This window comes from Arachis hypogaea, chromosome 14 (assembly GCF_003086295.3).
Source record: "Arachis hypogaea cultivar Tifrunner chromosome 14, arahy.Tifrunner.gnm2.J5K5, whole genome shotgun sequence".
Lineage (NCBI taxonomy): Eukaryota > Viridiplantae > Streptophyta > Magnoliopsida > Fabales > Fabaceae > Arachis > Arachis hypogaea.
This window is the reverse complement of record NC_092049.1, coordinates 117,871,392-117,894,295: the sequence shown is the minus strand read 5'-3', so window position 1 is coordinate 117,894,295 and position 22,904 is coordinate 117,871,392.

The following is a 22,904-nucleotide window of genomic DNA, read 5'->3' as shown; positions in this document are numbered from 1 at the left end:
AACGCCAGAACAGAGCATGGTTCTGGCGCTGAACGCCCAAAATGGGCAGCATCTGGGCGTTTGAACGCCAGAATTGCACCCTAGAGAAGAGCTGGCGCTGAACGCCCAGAACAAGCATGGTTCTGGCGTTCAACGCCAGAAATGGGCAACAAATGGGCGTTCAACGCCCAGAACAAGCACCAATCTAGCGCTGAATGCCCAGAGTTATGTGCAAGGGCATTTTGCATGCCTAATTTGGTGCAAGGTTGTAAATCCTTGAACACCTCAGGATCTGTGGATCCCACAGGATCCCCACCTACCTCCACTCACTTCTTCTCACCCCTCTTTCACACAATCCCATAAACACTCTTCCCCAAAACTCTTCACCAATCATCTCAATCTCTCTTCCCTATCACTACTTCACCACTCACATCCATCCACTCTTCCCCATAAACCTACCTCATAAACTCCACCTACCTTAAAAATTCAAAATCAATTTTCCACCCAACCCACCCTAACTGGCCGAACCTTACCCCCCTCCCTTCCCTATATAAAGCCCTCCATTCTTCTTCAAATTCACATAACACAACCCTATCTTTCCCTTCTTGGCCAAAACACAACCCCTTCTCCCTCTTCTCTATTTCTTCTTCTTCATCATCTATTCTTTCTTCTCTTGCTCGAGGGCAAGCAATATTCTAAGTTTGGTGTGGTAAAAGCATAAGCTCTTTGTTTTCCATTACCATTGATGGCACCCAAGACCGGAGAATCCTCTAGAAAATGGAAAGGGAAGACAAAAGCTTCCACCTCCGAGTCATGGGAGATGGAAAGATTCATCTCCAAAGCTCATCAAGACCACTTCTATGATGTTGTGGCCAAGAAGAAGGTGATCCCCGAGGTCCCTTTCAAGCTCAAGAGAAATGAGTATCCGGAGATCCGACATGAAATCCAAAGAAGAGGTTGGGAAGTTCTAACAAACCCCATCCAACAAGTCGGCATCCTAATGGTTCAAGAGTTCTATGCCAATGCATGGATCACTAAGAACCATGATCAAAGTAAGAACCCGAATCCAAAGAACTATATTACAATGGTTCGGGGGAAATACTTAGATTTTAATCCAGAAAATGTGAGGTTGGCGTTTAACTTGCCTATGATGCAAGGAGATGCATGCCCCTACACTAGAAGGGTCAACTTTAATAAAAAGTTGGACCAAGTCCTCATGGACATATGTGTGGAAGGAGCTCAATGGAAGATTGACTCCAAAGGCAAGCCGGTTCAACTAAGAAGACTGGACCTCAAGCCTGTAGCTAGAGGATGGTTGGAGTTCATTCAACGCTCCATCATCCCCACTAGCAACCGATCTGAAGTTACTGTGGATCGGGCCATCATGATCCATAGCATCATGATTGGAGAGGAAGTAGAAGTTCATGAAGTCATCTCCCTTGAACTCTACAAAATAGCCGAAAAGCCCTCCCCTGGGACAAGGCTAGCTTTTTCTCATCTTATTTGCCATCTATGTTACTCAGCTGGAGCTTCCATAGAAGGAGACATTCCCATTGAGGAAGAGAAGCCCATCACTAGGAAAAGGATGGAGCAAGCAAGAGAACCCATTCATGGAGCTCAAGAGGCGCATGAAGCTCATCACCATGAGATCCCGGAGATGCCTCAAATGCATTTTCCTCCACAAAACTATTGGGAGCAAATCAACACCTCCCTAGAAGAGTTAAGTTCCAACATGGGACAATTAAGGGTGGAACATCAAGAGCACTCCATCATCCTTCATGAAATTAGAGAAGATCAAAAAGCAATGAGGGAGGAGCAACAAAGACAAGAAAGAGACATAGAAGAGCTCAAGGACATCATTGGTTCCTCAAGAAGGAAACGCCACCATCACTAAGGTGGACTCATTCCTTGTTCTTACTTTCTCTGTTTTTCGTTTTCTATGTTAAGTGCTTATCTACGTTTGTGTCTTCATTACATGATCATTAGTATTTAGTAACTTTGTCTTAAAGTTATGAATGTCCTATAAATCCATCACCTCTCTTAAATGAAAAATGTTTTAATTCAAAAGAACAAGAAGTAAATGAGTTTCAAATTTATCCTTGAACTTAGTTTAATTATATTGATGTGGTGACAATGCTTCTTGTTTTCTGAATGAATGCTTGAACAGTGCATATGTCTTTTGAAGTTGTTGTTTAAGAATGTTAAATATGTTGGCTCTTGAAAGAATGATCACTAGGAGACATGTTATTTGATAATCTGAAAAATCATAAAAATAATTCTTGAAGCAAGAAAAAGCAGCAAAGAACAAAGCTTGCAGAAAAAAAAAGGCGAAAAAAAATAGAAAGAAAAAGAGAAAAAGCAAGCAGAAAAAGCCAAAGCTCTTAAAACCAAGAGGCAAGAGCAAAAAGCCAGTAACCCTTAAAACCAAAAGGCAAGGGTAAATAAAAAGGATCCCAAGGCTTTGAGCATCAGTGGATAGGAGGGCCTAAAGGAATAAAATCCTGGCCTAAGCGGCTAAACCAAGCTGTCCCTAACCATGTGCTTGTGGCGTGAAGGTGTCAAGTGAAAACTTGAGACTGAGCGGTTAAAGTCAAGGTCCAAAGCAAAAAAACAGAGTGTGCTTAAGAACCCTGGACACCTCTAATTAGGGACTTTAGCAAAGTTGAGTCACAATCTGAAAAGGTTCACCCAATTATGTGTCTGTGGCATTTATGTATCCGGTGGTAATACTGGAAAACAAAGTGCTTAGGGCCACGGCCAAGACTCATAAAGAAGCTGTGTTCAAGAATCATCATACTGAACTAGGAGAATCAATAACACTATCTGAACTCTGAGTTCCTATAGATGCCAATCATTCTGAACCTCAATGGATAAAGTGAGATGCCAAAACTATTCAAGAGGCAAAAAGCTACAAGTCCCGCTCATCTGATTGAAGCTATGTTTCATTGATAGTTTGGAATTTATAGTATATTCTCTTCTTTTTATCCTATTTGATTTTCAGTTGCTTGGGGACAAGCAACAATTTAAGTTTGGTGTTGTGATGAGTGGATAATTCATACGCTTTTTGGCATTGTTTTTAGTATGTTTTTAGTAGAATCTAGTTACTTTTAGGGATGTTTTCATTAGTTTTTATGTTAAATCCACATTTCTGGACTTTACTATGAGTTTGTGTGTTTTTCTGTGATTTCAAGTATTTTCTGGCTGAAATTGAGGGACTTGAGCAAAAATCAGATTCAGAGGTTGAAGAAGGACTGCTGATGCTGTTGGATTCTGACCTCCCTGCACTCAAAATGGATTTTCTGGAGCTACAGAACTCAAAATGGCGCGCTTCCAATTGCGTTGGAAATTAGACATCCAGGGCTTTCCATCAATATATAATAGTTTATACTTTGGCCAAGTTTAGACGACGCAAAAGGGCGTTGAACGCCAGTTCTACGCTGCTGTCTGGAGTTAAACGCCAGAAACACGTCACAAGCCAGAGTTGAACGCCAGAAAAGGATCCAAAACTGGCGTTCAACTCTAAGAAGGACCTCTACACGTGCAACACTCAAGCTCAGCCCAAGCACACACCAAGTGGGCTCCGAAAGTGGATTTATGCATCAATTACTTACTTCTGTAAACCCTAGTAGCTAGTTTATTATAAATAGAACTTTTTACTATTGTATTAGACATCTTTGGACGCCTAGTTCTTAGATCAGAGGGGCTGGCCATTCGGCCATGCCTGGACCTTTCACTTATGTATTTTTAACGGTAGAGTTTCTACACTCCATATATTAAGGTGTGGAGCTCTGCTGTTCCTCAAAGATTAATGCAAAGTATTACTGTTTTTCTATTCAATTCAACTTATTCCACTTCTAAGATATTCATTCGCACTTCAACCTGAATGTGATGAACGTGACAATCATCATCATTCCCCATGAACGCGTGCCTGACAACCACTTCTGTTCTACCTTAGATTGAATGAGTATCTCTTAGATCTCCTAATCAGAATCTTCGTGGTGTAAGCTAGATTGATGGCAGCATTCATGAGAGTCCGGAAAGTCTAAACTTTGTCTGTGGTATTCCGAGTAGGACTCTGGGATTGAATGACTGTGACGAACTTCAAACTCGCGAGTGCTGGGCGTAGTGACAGATGCAAAAGGAGGGTGAATCCTATTCCAGTATGATCGAGAACCTCAGATGATTAGCCATGCTGTGACAGAGCATTTGGACCATTTTCACAAGAGGATGGGATGCAGCCATTGACAAGGGTGATGCCTCCAGACGATTAGCCATGCAGTGACAGCGCATCAGACCATTTTCTAGAGAGGATCAAAAGTAGCCATTGCCAATGGTGATGTCCTTACATAAAGCCAGCCATAGAAAGGAGTAAGACTGATTGGATGAAGACAGCAGGAAAGCAGAGGTTTAGAGGAACAAAAGCATCTCTATACCTTTATCTGAAATTCTCACCAATGAATTACATAAGTATTTCTACCCCTTATTTTATTATTTATTTTCGAAAACTCCATAACCATTTAATATCCGCCTGACTGAAATTTACAAGATGACCATAGCTTGCTTCATACCAACAATCTCTGTGGGATCGACCCTTACTCACGTAAGGTTTATTACTTGGATGACACAGTGCACTTGCTGGTTAGTTGTGCGAAGTTGTGATAAAAAGTTGAGATTACAATTGAGCGTACTATGTTGATGGCGCCATTGATGATCACGATTTCGTGCACCACAATGCTTCGTATTCCGCCTGGTTATTTGAAGCCGGGAACCCGAACTTGAGGGAGAGCTCAACTTGGGTTCCCTGGTTGCTTTCTATTATCACTCCTGCGCCGCTTCCAGTTTTATTTGAAGAACCGTCCACATAGAGATTCCACTCTGTGAGGGTTTCCAGGGCATCTGTGAATTCTGTGATAAAGTCGGCCAGATATTGTGACTTAATGGCCGTCCGAGCTTCATATTGGAGGTCGAACTCTGACAGCTCGACTGCCCATTGTAGAATTTTACCTGCTAAATCTGTTTTCTGCAATATTCCTTTCAAGGGCTGGTTAGTGCGAACTTTGATGGTGTGGGCCTGGAAGTAAGGGCGGAGTTGTCGAGATGTTAGAATGAGAGTATAGGCAAATTTTTCTATTTTCTGATAGTTCAACTCGGATCCTTGCAGTGCTTTACTAATGAAGTAGACGGGTTGTTGTCTGTTTTCGTCTTCTCTGACTAGTGCTGACGCTACTGCCCGGCTTCTTACTACGAGATATAATATGAGTGGTTCTCCTTCTCGTGGTCAAGAGAGGATAGGTGGCTGTCCTAAGAACTTCTTAAAGTCTTGGAAGGCTTGCTCACATTCTGTCATCCATTCGAACTGCTTTCCTTTTCTTAAAGTACCATAGAAGGGGAGAGATCTTATCGCAGCTCCTGCTAAGAATCGGGATAGGGCGGCCAATCTCCCGTTGAGTTGCTGTACTTCTTTGACACAAGTTGGGCTCTTCATGTTGAGTATAGCCTGACATTTGTCTGGATTTGCTTCAATTCCTCTTTGTGTGAGCATGAAACCTAAGAATTTTCCTGCTTCTACTGCAAAGGTGCATTTCGCGGGATTGAGTCGCATGTCATGCTTCCTTATGGTGTCGAATACTTGGGCCAGGTCGGACAATAATGTCTCTTCACTTTGTGTTTTTATTAGCATGTCGTCCACGTAGACTTCCATGATTTTTCCGATGTGATCCGAGAAGACCTTATTCATTAGCCTTTGATAAGTAGCTCCTGCGTTCTTGAGACCGAAAGGCATCACAATGTAGTAGTAGTTTGCTTTCGTTGTTAGGAACGAAGTCTTTTCTTGATCTGGTGGATACATGGGGATCTAGTTGTATCCCGAGTATGCATCCATAAACGAGAGATATTTATATCCGGAGGAAGCGTCTACCAGAGCGTCGATATTTGGGAGTGGGTAAGGATCTTTTGGACAAGCCTTGTTGAGATCGGTGTAATCGGTGCACATTCGCCACTTCCCATTTGATTTTTTCACCAAGACAACGTTGGTTAGCCATAGTGGATATTTGACTTCTCTTATGAATCCTGCTTCCAGTAGTGCCTGTACTTGTTCTTCCACAGCCTGGGATCGCTCTGGCCCAAGTTTTCTTCGTCTTTGCTGTACCGGCCGAGATCCTGGATAGACCGCCAACTTATGACACATCAACTTAGGGTCTATGCCTGGCATATCTGCGGCTTTCCACGCGAAGAGATCGACATTATCTCGCGAGAATTGTATTAGTAATTCCTTTGAATCTCCTTTTAGGATTGTGCCTATATTAGTTATTTTTTCTGAGGTATCCCCGATCTGAATCTTTTCTATCTCACCCTCTGGCTGGGAACGAAGTTCTTCTCGTCGTTGAACTCCGCCCAGCTCGATTGTGTGGAACTCTTCTCCTTTGCCTCTGAGGTTTAGGCTTTCGTTGTAACAGCGACGTGCCATTTTTTGATCTGCTTTTATCGTGGCTATCCCTTTTGGTGTTGGGAATTTCATACATAGGTGTGGGTCGAGACTATTGCACCGAGTTGGTTGAGTATTGTCCGACCTATGAGAGCATTGTAAGCTGAACTTACATCGACCACGATGTAGTCTATTTTGAGGGTCCTGGATTGGTTCCCTTTTCCGAAGGTTGTATGTAGTGGTATGTATCCTAGTGGTATAACCGGGGTGTCTCCTAGTCCAAACAGACTGTTTGGATATGCTTGAAGTTCTTTTTCTTCTAAGTCGAGTTTATCAAAGGCTGTTTTGAATAAGATGTCGGCAGAACTTCCTTGGTCTATTAAGGTGCAGTGTAGGTTGGCGTTTGCTAATATGATGGTGATGACCATGGGATCGTCGTGTCCTGCGATGATGCCGAACGCGTCATCTTTAGTGAATGTTATTGCCGGGATGTTGAGTGCTTCCTCCTCTCCTTTGACATGATATACTTCTTTGAAATATCTTTTGTGAGAGGATTTGGAGATCCTATCTGCTGTGAATCCGCCATGTATCATGTGGACATGCCTTTCTGGTGTCCGAGGTAATCGTTCTGTTCGTTTGGTATCTTCATCTCTTCGTCTCTTTCTTTGATCATCATCTCGAGTGGCCAGGAATCGATCTAACTTTCCTTCTCTCACCAATTTTTCTATGATATTTTTTAAGTCGAAACATTCATTTGTGGAGTGTCCTCGGACTCGATGGTATTCACAATATTCCTTCCGGTTTCCTCCTCCCTTTTTGCCTTTGAGTGGCCGTGCTGGGGGGATTTTTTTTGTATGGCAGACTTCTTTGTATATCTCGACCAAGGATGCCCTGAGAGGAGTGTAATTATGGTATTTTTTTATTTTCTCCCCTTGTCGATCTTCTTTCTTCTTGGATTCCTTGTCTCTATCTCGGTAAGAGGCCCCCGATTTTGAGGTATCTCCTAACCGAGCGTTTTCTTCTATGTTGATGTATTTTTCTACTCGTTCCTGCACTTCATCCAAGGAGGTCGGCTACTTTTTTGATATAGATTGGCTGAAAGGTCCTTCTCGTAGGCCGTTGATGAGTCCCATTATGGCAGCCTCTGTGGGTAAACTTTGTATGTCCATGCACGTTTTGTTGAATCTCTCCATATAGTTGCGGAGGCTCTCCCGATCTCCTTGTTTGATCCCTAGTAAACTGGGGGCGTGCTTGGCTTTATCTTTCTGAATGGAGAATCTGGCTAGGAATTTTTTAGCTAGGTCATCAAAGCTTGAGATGGACTTTGGGGGTAGGTTGTCGAACCATCGAATGGCTGTCTTTGTGAGAGTTGTTGGGAAGACTTTGCAGTGAACAACATCTGGGGCGTCGGTTAGGTACATTCTGCTTCTGAAGTTACTGAGGTGGTGGTTGGGATCCGTGGTGCCATCATACAGGGTCATATCTGGGAGTTTGAAGTCTTTTGGAATTTTGGTTTTCATGATTTCCCTGGTGAACGGGTCTTGCTCTTTGTGTGAATTTTCTTCGAGATTGGCCCGAGGGGCTTTTGATTTGAGATCGGCTTCTAATTGCTGTAGTTTTTCTTCCAACTCTCGACGTCGCCGCACCTCTCTTTGTAGATCTCTTCTGATTTCCCATTGTTGTTGAGTTTCTTTTTCCAGTTGTTTTAGGCGATCTAGGAGCGCTTCTATTGCCCCAGAATTTGGCGAGTCTTTGTCCTTGTTAGTTTTCGGAGTATCTTGTAGCGTGACATCCACGTTCTTGTGCGGTGTTCTCTCTTCCAGACCTGAATCGTGGTCGTTGTCATGGTTGTCCGCCATAGTGATGGGATGACTTCCAAGTCCCAAGCAACGGCGCCAATGTTCCGAGGGTTACCTGAAACTGGAGGTCGATCTTTGTTGAGATCCTCTGTACGGATCGGTACCGATGTGTCCGGCTGGTGGGAGACGGCCGGAGCTGTCGTGTCCGACTTGTTGATCTAGCTACACTGCTGATTTTTCGTCACCGAAGGGTGGGGGGTACCTGCAAGAGACTCCGATGCTTAAGTTAGCATGGGTATTAAACAGGTTTATTGTAGAATCAGAGTATGAATTATACCTGGGTGCTCCAGTGTATTTATAGTAGTTGTAGAGTGACCTTTCTAGATAAGATAAGTTAGTTATCTTATCTTATCTTTATCTTTGAGTTGAGGTCAGCTTATCTTCAAGGGAACCGCCCTTATCTCTATAAGCTTGGACGGCCTTTGGATTTGGGTCGTGTTCCTCTACGTGGGCCCTTTATGGGCTTTCCTGTCGATTTTGGCCGAGTTCTTTAAGAAGAAGTCGGTCTGCTTGACCTGAAGAGGTCGGTCGCTTTGTCGTCAATCATCCCAGGTCGGATAGCTCGACCCAGGGTATGAACAGACACTTTGTAGCAACCTTTCCCCAGTTCTTCTGAACAACTTGGTATGGTCCTTTCCAGCTGGCTGCTAGCTTTTCTTCTCCTGATCGACCTATTTTGATGTCATTTCGGATTAGGATGAGATCATTGTTGCTAGATTACCTTCCGATTGTATCTTGAGGCCATTTGATGTTTTAACGCCTCTTTCTTGATTTGAGCTCTTTCTCGGGTTTCTGGAAGTAGGTCGAGTTCTTCCTTTTGAAGTTGGGAGTTGGCCTCTTCACTGTAGTGGATCACTCTGGGTGATCCTTCTTTGAACTCCACTGGGATCATTGCCTCCATTCCGTAAGCTAATTGGAAGGGTGATTCCTTTGTAGTGGAGTGTGGGGTTGTCCGATATGCCCATAGGACTTGTGGGAGCTCTTCAGCCCAAGCTCCCTTTGCGTCCTGTAGTCTCCGTTTTAACCCAGCTAGTATGACTTTGTTGGCAGCTTCTGCTTGTCCATTGGCTTGTGGGTGTTCTACGAATGTGAATTGGTGCTTTATTTTCAAGTCAACCACCAACTTCTTGAAACCTGTGTCCGTGAATTGAGTGCCATTGTTTGTGGTGATGGAGTAAGGAACCCCAAACCTTGTAATCTTGTTTCTGTACAAGAATTTCTGACTTCTTTGAGCAGTGGCATTAGCTAGGGGTTCTGCCTCAATCCATTTTGTGAAGTAATCCACCCTTACAATGAGGAACTTGACTTGTCCCGATCCTTGGGGAAATAGTCCGAGGAGGTCGAGTCCCCTCTTTGCGAACGGCCAAGGTGATGTTACACTGATGAGCTCCTCTGGTGGGGCAATGTGGAAGTTGGCATGCTTTTTTATGTAAAGCTTTGATGGCCTCAATCATATAAATGCATGTATACATAGAATAATGGACATAAAGAATCAAACAAATCAAAGATTACAATCATAGAGAGAGAGTAATACACACAAGAATGGAAATAAGTGGTTATAAGATGTAACCACACCGTAAGGCTCAAAACTCACATGCTTGTGTTCTTAGCTCAAAAACCATGTTCTAAAATAAATTCTTCCAAGCAAGTTCAACAAGAAAAAATTTTTCAAATTGGTAGGGTGCCCTAAAAACAGTTTCTTGGAAAAGAAATCATCACCCTAACTAAGTAGTCCTAATAAGAAAGAAGTGATAAAATATGTACAAACTCTAACTAGCATGCAACCTATCATGCAATGCAATAACTAACTAACAAAGACAAAAATTAAGAATTGGTGTTGAAAAAGGAAATTGTTACCCATGGAGATCGGTCGGACGACCTCCCCACACTTAGAAATTTGCACCGTCTTCAGTGCATGCAAAGAAGAGCAAGGTGGACGGGTTGCTACAATTGATGAGCTTCTTCAAAAGGTTGTGCGGGTGAACTTGTTTGTTGCCCCATTTAGAAGCTTTTCCATCCCTTTCCTTCTTGGTGGCCAACCTAAAAGGAAAGAAAAATAAAGAAAATTAAGCCTACAACAAAGATATGAAAGCAGTTAGAACATAGGCGGGGGCTAATGCCAAATAAAAGTATGGTTCTCAAATACATGGTAGCTACAACATGTGAGTGAGAAAGCAATTCAAACAAAGGCATATTAACTAATACTTGATGCAAAAATAAGTTAAAGCATGGGCACATGACATGAAGAGCATGTTGCATCAAGTTTAATCAATAATTGACACAAACAAGATTAGTGATAAGCATGAGAGCATTTGGTCCCATCCTAACTCAATGATGATGAGGTATAAAAACAAGGGATCATGAGTCAGGAAATACTAAAGCACTAATCTTGTGTGTAGATTAAATATTACAATTAATGCCAAACAAGTCACAAAGTACCAAGAGTAACCAAGAAATTCTCAACAATTGAGTAAGAGCATTCAACACCATTATTAAAAATAAGAAACTTAGAAAAGAAAATAAGAATAAGCTATAAAAACAAAATTAAAATGCAACGAATGAAAATAGGCAAATGCAATAAAAGAAAATAGAAGAAAAGAAATTTTTTAAAATTTTTTTTTAAAATTTTTTTTTACCGGCGCGGACGCGTCATGCACGCTTCCGCGCCGATGCACATTTTGGCCAAAGGACGCGTACGCGCCACGTGCGCGCATGCGTGGGTTGCAGGCACAGAATAGGCACAAACTGGGCATAACTCTCTGGTTTTTGGCTGGGGTGAAAATTTTGCATCCACGCGTACGCGTACATGGCGCGTCCGCGTGGATGATCGAAAATGCTTGAGGCGCGCATACGCGCCAGGTGCGCGCACGTGCAGGTTGGTGCTCTGTTTTTCAAAATTTTTCCAAGTTCTTGCACCAAACCAAGCATTTCAAACCTCCAAACAGCTACCCAAACACCTTAAAACCTTATTTAACATACTAAACTACCAATTATACTCAACAATTCAACAAAACATGAAATTAAACTAATTCTATCAATATATACAAAAAGGAAAATGAAAAGATATTACCATGGTGGGGTGTCTCCCACCTAGCACTTTTGTTTATTGTCCTTAAGTTGGACTTATGGGGAGCTCCTCTTAAGGTGGCTTGTGCTTGAAGCTATCCTTGAACATCTACCAATGCTTGAATCTCCAATAAGCTTTAGTCTTTAAAGATGATAACTCCAAGCCTTGATGGAGTTCCACAAAAGCCATGGGCTCCCAAATTTGATTATCCTTGTGCGATCCGGGATCCCACACTTTGTTTTGACACCCATCTTCAAATTGATAATCATGATTCCAATTGGGTGGCATGACCTTAGAATTCTCAATTAAGCATCCAAACATTCTCTTAGACCCATGCAATTTGTTTTTACACCAACCATTGCCATTCACCTTTGAGCATGCAACCATCATGAACTTAGAGTGATGTGTCCAACCACTACACAACTCTCTCTTACTCTTAACTCCACAAAGAGCTCTAAGTTGACCATCATTTTCAAGCAAACCATATTCAAGTGAGAAAGTAAAGCTTAAAGATGAGAATTTTACCCACTTGAATGTTGTGTAGGATGGTGACTTAGGAAGGGAAACCTCCCCACACTTAGCCAATGTGAGATCCATTCCCTTGTGCTCTTTCCTTGTAACTTTCACCTCTTTGCAAGCTTCTTTAAGTTCAACCTCTTCCTCTTGGTAGCTTCCTTCCAATTCAATCTTTTCTTCATTGCTTACCAAGGGTATGGGAGGTGAGGTATCTTCTTCCTTACCCTCTATGTCAAACCCAATTGGAGAGGATTCAATTGTACATAAGAATTCTTTAATGATTGAATCCATCTCTTGGTCAACCTCTTTGTTCATACCCTGGGTCGAGCTATCCGACCTGGGATGATTCGAGATAAAGTGACCAACCTCCTTAGGTCAGACTATCCGACCTCTTCTCAAAGAGCTCGGCCAAATCGACAGGAGAGCCCAGTTAAGGGCCCAAATAGAGGAGCACAACCCGAATCCTAAGGCAGCCTAAGCCTATAGAGATGAAGGCGGTTCCGTTGAAGATACGCTGACCTCAACTCAAAGATAAAGATAAGATAAGATAACTAACTTATCTTATCCAAAAGGTCACATCTCACCATTATAAATACACTGGAGCACCCAGGTCTAACTCATACTCTGATTCTACATAAAACTTGCTTAATACCCGTGCTAACTTAAGCATCGGAGTCTCTTGCAGGTACCCCCCACCCTCCGGTGGCCAAGGATCACCATTGCAGCAAGTCCAACAAGTCGGACACAACAGCTCCGGCCGCCACCAGCCAGCCGGACACGTTATCTTCGACCAGTACCGAAGATCTCATCCGAGATCGACCTCCAGTTTCAGGTAACCCTCGGAACATTGGCGCCGTTGCTGGGGAACCTGAAAGTCATCCCAAAACCATGGCGGACGGCCATGACAACGACCACGACTCGGATCTGGAGAACAGAACACCGCACAAGAACGCGGACACTACGCTAAAGGATACTCCAGAATCCAGTGGGCACAAAAATTCACCAAATCCGGGAGCCATAGAAGCACTTCAAGATCGCTTAAAGTAACTTGAGAAAGAAACCCAGCAACAACGGGAGATCGGAAAGGATCTGCAAAGAGAGGTGCGGCGACGTCGAGAACTGGAAGAGAAACTACAACAATTAGAGGCCGACCTCAAATCAAAAGCCCCTCAGATCACTACTGAGGAAAGCTCACGCAAAGAACAGGATCCGTTCACCAGGGAGATCATGAAAACCAAAATTCCAAAGGACTTCAAACTCCCGGATATGATTTTGTACGATGGTACCACTGATCCCAACCATCACCTCAGCAATTTCAGAAGCAGAATGTACCTTACCGACGCCTCAGATGCCGTTCGGTGCAAAGCTTTTCCAACAACTCTCACGAAGACAGCGATCAGATGGTTCGACAACTTACCTCCCAAGTCCATCTCAAACTTCGACGACCTGGCCAGAAAGTTCCTAGCCAGATTTTCCATCCAGAAAGATAAAGCTAAGCACGCACCCAGTCTACTAGGGATCAAGCAAGGAGATCGGGAGAGCCTCCGCAACTACATGGAAAGATTCAACAAAACATGTATGGACGTACAAAGTCTACCCACAGAGGCCGCCATTATGGGACTCATCAACGGCCTAAGAGAGGGACCTTTCAGCCAGTCTATATAAAAAAAGTACCCGACCTCCTTAGACGAAGTACAAGAACGAGCAGAAAAATACATCAACATGGAAAAAACGCTCGGTTAGGAGAGACCTCAAAATCGGGGACCTCCTACCGTGACAGAGACAAGGAATCCAAAAGAAAAGAAGATCGACAAGGGGAGAAAACCAAAAAATACTATAATTACACTCCCCTCAGAGCATCCCTAGTCGAAATATATAAAGAAGTCTGCCATACAGAAAAAATCCCCCCCAGCACGACCCCTCAAAGGCAAAAGGGGAGGAGGAAATCGGAAGGAATATTGTGAATATCATCGGGTCAGAGGACACTCCACCAACAAATGCTTCGATTTGAAAAATATCATAGAAAAATTGGTAAGGGAAGGAAAATTAGATCGATTCCTGGCCACCCGAGATGATGATATTAGAAAGAGACGAAGGGATGAAGATGCCGAACGAACAGAACGATCACCTCGAACACCAGAAAGACATGTCCACATGATACATGGTGGATTCGCAGCAGGAGGGATCTCCAAGTCCTCTCGAAAAAGGTATCTCAAAGAAGTATATCACGTCGAAGGAGAGGAGGAAGCACTCAACATCCCAGCAATAACGTTCACTAAGGAGGACGCGTCCGGTATCATCACAGGACACGACGATCCCATGGTTATCACCATCATATTGGCAAACGCCAACCTACACCGCACCTTAATAGACCAAGGGAGTTCTGCCGACATCTTATTCAAAACAGCCTTTGATAAGCTCGGCTTAGAAGAAAAAGAACTTAAAGCATATCCAAACAGTCTGTTCGGGTTAGGGGACACCCCGGTTCGACCACTAGGATACATATCACTACACACAACTTTCGGAAAAGGGGACCAATCCAGGACCCTCAAAATTGACTACATCGTAGTCGACGTAAGTTCAGCTTACAATGCTCTCATAGGTCGGACAACACTCAACCAACTCGGCGCAATAGTCTCAACACCACACCTATGTATGAAATTCCCAACTCCAAAAGGGATAGCCACAATAAAAGCTGACCAGAAGATGGCACGTCGCTGTTATAACGAAAGCCTAAACCTCAGAGGCAAAGGAGAAGAGTTCCACACAATCGAGTTGGGTGGAGTTCAACGACGGGAGGATCTTCGCCCCCAACCAGAGGGCGAGATAGAAAAGATTCAGATCGGGGACACCCCGGAAAAAACAACTAATATCGGTACAATCCTTAAAGGAGATTTAAAAGAATTGCTAATACAATTCTTACAAGATAATGTCGACCTCTTTGCATGGAAAGCCGCAGACACGCCAGGCATAGACCCTAAGCTAATGTGCCACAAGTTGGCAGTCTACCCAGGATCTCGGCCGGTGCAGCAGAAGCGAAGAAAACTCGGGCCAGAATGATCCCAAGCTGTGGAAGAACAAGTACAAACATTGCTGGAAGCCGGATTTATAAGAGAAGTCAAATACCCACTATGGCTAGCCAACGTCATCTTGGTGAAAAAGTCAAATAGGAAGTGGCGAATGTGCACCGACTACACCGATCTCAACAAAGCTTGTACAAAAGATCCATACCCACTCCCAAGTATTGACGCCCTGGTAGATGCTTCCTCTGGATATAAATATCTCTCATTTATGGATGCATATTCAGGATACAACCAAATTCCCATGTATCCACCAGATCAAGAAAAGACCTCGTTCTTAACACCAAAGGCAAACTACTGCTACATCGTGATGCCTTTCGGTCTTAAGAACGCAGGAGCTACTTATCAAAGACTAATGAATAAAGTCTTCTCAGATCACATCGGAAAAATCATGGAAGTTTATGTGGACGACATGTTAATAAAGACACAAAGCGAAGACACACTACTGTCCGACCTGGCTCAAGTGTTCGACACTATAAGGAAGCATAACATGCGACTCAACCCCGCAAAATGCACCTTCGCAGTTGAAGCAGGCAAATTCTTAGGCTTCATGCTCACACAAAGGGGAATTGAAGCAAATCCAGACAAATGTCAAGCTATACTCAACATGAAGAGCCCAACCTGTGTCAAAGAAGTACAACTCAACGGGAGATTGGCCGCCCTATCCCGATTCTTAGCAGGAGCTGCGATAAGATCTCTCCCCTTCTATGCTACTTTAAGAAAGGGAAAACAGTTCGAATGGACGACAGAATGTGAGCAAGCTTTCCGAGACTTCAAGGAGTTCTTAGGACGGCCACCTATCCTATCTCGACCACGAGAAGGAGAACCACTCATATTATATCTCGCAGTAGGAAGCCGGGCGATAGCCTCAGCACTAGTCAGGGAAGACGAAAATGGGCAACAACCCGTCTACTTCATTAGCAAAGCACTACAGGGATCCGAGCTGAACTACCAGAAAATAGAAAAATTTGCCTATACTCTCATCCTAACATCTCGACGACTCCGCCCGTACTTCCAGACTCACACCATTAAGGTTAGAACTAACTAGCCCATAAAAGAAATATTGCAGAAAACAGATTTAGCAGGCAGACTTCTACAATGGGCAGTCGAGTTGTCAGAATTCAACCTCCAATATGAAGCTCGGACGGCCATCAAATCACAGCATCTAGCCGACTTCATCGCAGAATTCACAGATACCCTGGAAACTCCCACAGAATGGAATCTCTATGTGGATGGTTCCTCAAATAAAACTGGAAGCGGCGTAGGCGTGATAATAGAAAGCAACCAAGGAACCCAAGTTGAGCTCTCCCTCAAGTTCGGGTTCCCGGCCTTCAATAACCAAGCGGAATATGAAGCATTATTAGCTGGTTTGAAGCTGGCTAAAGAGGTCGGAGCTCAAAAACTCAACATTTACAGTGATTCACAAGTGGTCACATCACAAATAACAGGGAGCTACCAAGCCAAAGACCCCACCATGAAAAAATATTTGGATAAAACCAAGGAACTACTCGGACAAATCGGGGAATATAAGATCTGCCACAAACCCCGCGAACAAAATGCCCGAGATGATGCACTCTCAAAACTAGCCAGCACCAAACCAGGGGGCAACAATAGAAGCCTCATACAGAAAATGTTGCAAAACCCGTCAATCTCGGAAGAGGAAAAAGTCCTGGCCATAACAAGTCAGGATCAAGGATGGATGACCCCCATAATCAACTACCTCAAAGAAGGAACACTCCCCACAGAAGAAAAGGAGGCAAAGAAGTTAAAAAGGGAGGCACAGTACTACACCATCATAAACAACATCCTGTACAAAAGAGGAATCTCAATACCTTTACTAAAATGCGTGCCGACTTCCAACACAAGGGAAGTGCTAGAAGAAATACACGGTGGCATTTGTGGCAATCATCTCGGAGCACGAGCTCTCGCCAAAAAAGTACTCCGGGCGGGATTTTACTGGCCAACTCTACAGAAAGAAGCCATAGAATTTGTAAAGACATGTCCACCATGTCAAAAACATGCCAACTTTCACATCACCCCGCCCGAAGAGCTCATCAGCGTGACTTCGCCTTGGCCGTTTGCAAAATGGGGAATCGATCTTCTCGGCCCCTTCCCACAGGGATAAGGACAAGTTAAATTTCTCATAGTGGGAGTAGATTACTTTACAAAGTGGATCGAGGCAGAGCCCTTAGCCAATGCCACCGCTCAAAGAAGCCGGAAATTCTTATATCGAAACATTGTCACAAGGTTCGGGGTTCCATATTCAATAACCACAGACAATGGCACCCAATTCACAGATGCAGGCTTCAGAAAACTAGTAGCCGACTTGAATATAAAGCACCAGTACACCTCCGTCGAACATCCACAAGCCAATGGGCAGGCCGAAGCTGCTAACAAAGTCATATTGGCTGGATTAAAACGGAGATTACAAGATGCAAAGGGAGCCTGGGCAGAAGAGCTCCCACAGGTCCTGTGGGCATATCGAACAATGCCACATTCCACCACGAAGGAATCCCCCTTCCGATTAGCATACGGAATAGAGGCGATGATTCCAATAGATTGAGGAAGGGTCGCCCAGAGTAGTTCACTACAATGAGGAAGCAAACTTCCAACTTCAGAGAGAAGAGCTCGACTTGTTACCCGAAATCCAAGAAAGAGCTCAGATCAGGGAAGAAGCTCTAAAACGCCGAATGGCTTCCAGATATAATCAAAAGGTAGTGCCGAGAAAATTCACAGAAAATGATCTCATCCTAATCCGAAATGATATCGGAACAACTCGACCAGGAGAAGGAAAGCTGACAGCAAACTGGAAAGGACCCTACCGAATTGTAGAAGTACTTGGAAAGGGCTACTACAGACTGTCTGAACTCGATAAATGAGAGCTTCCCAGGTCATGGCACGCCTGCAACCTCAGAAGGTACTACAGTTAGAAAAGATAAAAGATCTCATCATTGGATGCACTCTTTTTCCTGAAAAGGTTTTTTAATGAGGCACCAAGTTGAGACTCAGACAATCCCATATGTATATATTTGCACTTTTCCTTTAAATAAAATATATTTTAGATATTCTACAAAGATTTCAAGACGCATTAATCTGAAGCATTCATCGTCCGATTATAAAGCAACAGATCGGCAGAAAGTGAAAAACAATTTCACTGCACGATCACGATAACCACAACCGTCCGATAAAGGTGAAAACGCGATTCACCCAAAGGATGATCTAGAGATGACAACCACTTTCTACAAATCGGCAAAGATGAACACAGAATAATGTAAGAAGTTATCAAAAGTGATCCAAAAAAAAACCTGACGAGGTCTTACGGATTGCTAAAATAAAAACTTAAAAGACTGGCCGACGTTGAAAAGTCGGACCAAGTCAACCCAAGTTATAAGTAAACCCTGGAAAGAGGTCTGGCCAACCCTATTAAAGAGGATTACTTTAACTTAGAAGGGCTCGACATGACAAAGTCAGCCCAAAATAAAAAGTTATAAAAGTAGTCCCTGAAAGAGATCTGACAAGGATCCAAGAAAGAGGACTACAAATAACTTAAAGGAGACCGATATAACCAAGTCGGACTCCTACAACTAAAAAGTTATAAAAGTAGTCCCTGAAAGAGATCTGACAAGGATCCAAGAAAGAGGACTACAAATAACTTAAAGGAGACCGATATAACCAAGTCGGACTCCTACAACTAAAAAGTTATAAAAGTAGTCCCTGAAAGAGATCTGACAAGGATCCAAGAAAGAGGACTACAAATAACTTAAAGGAGACCGATATAACCAAGTCGGACTCCTACAACTAAAAGGTTATAAAAGTAATCCCTAAAAGAGACCTAACAAAGGTCCAAGAAAGAGGATTACAGAAATAACCTAGAAAGAGGTCGACCTAACGTAGTCGATCTCCTACAAACAAGTTATAAAAGTAATCCCTAAAAGAGACCCAACAAAGGTCCAAGAAAGAGGATTACAAAAATAACTTAGAAGGACTCGACTTAATAAAGTCAGCCCGAGACGAGAAGGTCAAAGAGACCTGACCAAAGTCCAAGAAAGAAGAAAGAGTCTAGCAGGGGACCAACGCAAAGAAATCGGTTACAGAACGCTAAAAAACACACACAAAAGCGAGAAAACCAAACAAGTCAGACCCCTACAACCACAGAGATTCAAGCTACAAAACAAAATAGCCCAAGGAGGTCGAGCTGCAAGATTTCAGCATCAGTAGAAGACAGAAGACGCCTAGCCGAAAAACCTGTCCTTTATACAGAGTTATCGGGCCTTAAAAGGCCACCAACACTTACTATCCAAAAGATGGCAAGCTAATTGTTTATTTTTCAAAATAAAAAAAGTTGCTAAAAAAGCAACTAAGAAACGTCAGCAATCAAATAAAAAGTTTTAAAACGCCCACAAGCCGGGCCAACTACTCTAAAGAAAAAGATCAACAAGCATCAGAAGTCTTCTCGGCAGCATCAGGAGCTTTCTTGACAGCATCAGAACCAGGAGAGGGAGGGCGAGTCTGAATCGGCACCGCATCTACAGTACCATCCCCCCGGTTCAGGATCTGGCAATCCAAGTCAGGCACAGCCAGAGGAGCGGAAGAAGTCGGCACCTTAGTAGAGAACACAGGGAGAGGAACAACCTCATCATCATCACCCTCATCATCAGGGACAATCTTGCCATCCCTGACAATATTATCCAAGCTAAAAAGGGTAAGATCTGCCTCGGGAGCAATAATTCGAACTTGGTCTTTCAAGTTCTCGTAAGCAGCAGTCACGCTGCCAACAAGATGACCTTGGAGCTCAGCATAGTCTTCTCGGGCATTGTCAAGCTCCTCCCTCAGGCGCCTCCCCTCCCTATAGGATGTAACATATCTATCCTTATGCATCAAGGTTGCGTCTTCAGCCAACCTCAAAGAAGAAGCCAATGCTTCAGAACTCGCCTTCTCGTTCTCCAAGTCTTTTTCCAGCTTAGCCACCTTCACCTCAAGCTCCTCCTTCAGCCCCTTCATCCGGTCGAATTCTTGTTTCGCCTCCTCCATAAACGCCTTGGTAGCATGGAGAGGGAGATTCTGAGAAGTCCGATATATGGCAGCCGACATGTACGCCATCTTAACATGATTTCGAGCCATAAATTCCAAGTGATGAAGGATGGACACATCGTCCATGGAAAGAGCACCGTAGGGACCGATTTATTGATCCACGAATTCAATAGCATTAAAATCAGGAGCATCGAGGTCAAAAGGCTCAGCAGTCTTTTGTTTTTTATTGGGAGGAGCAACAGAAGGGGCAGCAGAGGTGACGTGAGGATCGGCCAAACGAACTCGGGAAGTAGGGATCACCTTCTTCACCCCGGCAGAACTCTGCACCGAGGGCTTCTCGCGCACTTGGGAAGATCCCTCCCCAGCCGCCTGGGCAGCAGCATTTCTGGCAGCAGTCGCCCTCTACGCCCTCTTATAAGCTTTCATGGATTCATTATTCTTCATTGCCTCTGCAAACAAAATAGAAAACTCAGCTACAAGTTGGACAAGTCGGAAAAGACAGCTGCAAGCAACATAAAAAAATCATAAAAGAAACACAAGATACCCAGTTCAGATTGAAGAAGAGAAGGATTGGTCAGGAATTTCTTTGTGTCAAGATGGGGAGGTTGACCCCAGCGTTCTTCCAAGATAGTCACAAAGGCCCGCTCAGCCTCATCCAACATCTCCCACGAATACCGGGAGACCCTCACATCTTTTTGCCATTCCAAGGGAAAGGCAGGTTCGTCATTTTCATCCAGAAAAAAGGGCCGAGCTCCTTCAACAGCTCGGACCTTGAAAAAGTAGTTCTTAAAGTCACAGAACGACTCGTCAAACATGGAAAAAACTTTCTTTCCTTGGGTAGAACGAAAGGAGACCCAAGCTGACTTCTTTTTTACCACACCGGGCTTAGTCAAAACAAACAAATAGAAAAAGAGAGATTGGGAAGCAGGAATACCAAAACTCTCGCACAGCAACTGGAAAATTTTTTATAAAACCCCAGGAGTTGGGGTGAAGTTGAGAAGGGGCAACATTACAAGACCATAACAAGTCGGTTTCAAATTGAGTAAAAGGAAGAGTAATACCCAGTTGACCAAAGAAAAAATCGTAAGCATAAAAGAAGGGGCGATTGTCAACAACTCGAGTCGAGAAGCAGACCCTCTCGTCAGAAGAAGGAGGAACAAGCTCATAGTTCTTCTCATCACCAGAACTACTACAGATACTATGAAACTGCCTAAGCTGAGCACAAAACTCAGAATCAACCAACGAGACACACATGAGAACCATGGAGTCCACCCAATCAGCCATACCCGCCGGGACCTGGGAAGGAATCTCTACGACGTTATTTCGGGAAGACATGAGGTCAACTAAAATTCTACAAAAAGAAAAGAAGAATGGATTACTCAAAAACATCTCGGACAGGGGGCAAAAACGTCTCGACGGGCGGACAGACAACAAAGGGAAAACCCCAAGACTCGAGACAAAGGTCTTGGGGCATCCCTTGGAGGCAATAAACAAGCAAGGTTTTCAAGTTATTTCTACGGCCTACATCCTGGCACTCATCAAAATAAAATCCAAAAAGAAAACAAAAGAAAGCAAAAATGCAAAAAGGTCCACCCTCATACAGTTTATCAGAAATGGCCAAGCGGAAAGGCGCAAACTTTTTCTCAATCATCAAAGACACAGCCTTTTTTCCAGAATCAAACAAATTATCATCAAAAGCACAAACGAGAAATAACATGCAGAAGCCCTAAGCACATTAAAGCAATAGAAAAGGCGAAAAAGATTCATACAAAAGGATGAAAACTTCAGAGCATGCATTACAACAGTAACCAGGCACAGTAAAAGCAGAAAGACCCAAACTTCCCTCAAGGCGAAATCGTAACTTAATCACAAAAAACCAAAACAGCGAAAGAGAAAGAAAGTACGAATGGAACTCACCTAGAGAAGAGAGAAGCTTCAAAGAAGGAGATGAAAAAACGAAAGTTGTCCCGAGAATCGCCAAGCGACGTCACAACGCAGGAAAGGAAGAAACGTAGGCGAAAAACAGAGAACGAGAAAAACGGAGGAAAATGATGAAGAAGTTACGGAAAAGCAAAGAAGAGAAACCGTTTCTGATTTTTCAAAAATCAAAATAAAGAGCCAAAAGAGAATGAAGGGCAAATTAATGCCAATTAAATGCGATATTAAAACCGCTTGCGTTCCCAAAAAAGCGTTAATACAAAAGCGCGCGCTTCTAGAGGAAAACGTTCTACATTCAAAAAAGACTTTACAAAGAAAGGAATCGACAAATGCTTGAGTTCGACTTTAAGAAAGACCGAAGTCAAGGACTCGACCTCAAAAAAAAGATCGAGCTCAAGCAGGGGCACTGTTCATACCCTGGGTCGAGCTATCCGACCTGGGATAATTCGAGATAAAGTGACCAACCTCCTTAGGTCAGACTATCCGACCTCTTCTCAAAGAGCTCGGCCAAATCGACAGGAGAGCCCAGTTAAGGGCCCAAATAGAGGAGCACGACCCGAATCCTAAGGCGGCCTAAGCCTATAGAGATGAAGGCGGTTCCGTTGAAGATACGCTGACCTCAGCTCAAAGATAAAGATAAGATAAGATAACTAACTTATCTTATCCAAAAGGTCACATCTCACTATTATAAATACACTGGAGCACCCAGGTATAACTCATACTCTGATTCTACATAAAACCTGCTTAATACCCGTGCTAACTTAAGCATCGGAGTCTCTTGCAGGTACCCCCCACCCTCCGGTGGCCAAGGATCACCAGTGCAGCAAGTCCAACAAGTCGGACACAACAGCTCCGGCCGCCACCAGCCAGTCGGACACGTTATCTCCGACTAGTACCGAAGATCTCATCCGAGATCGACCTCCAGTTTCAGGTAACCCTCGGAACACTCTTCAAAGGCTTCAACCACTTCTTCCGGCTCAATTATCTCGACTTCCTTCCCTTGTGGCAAT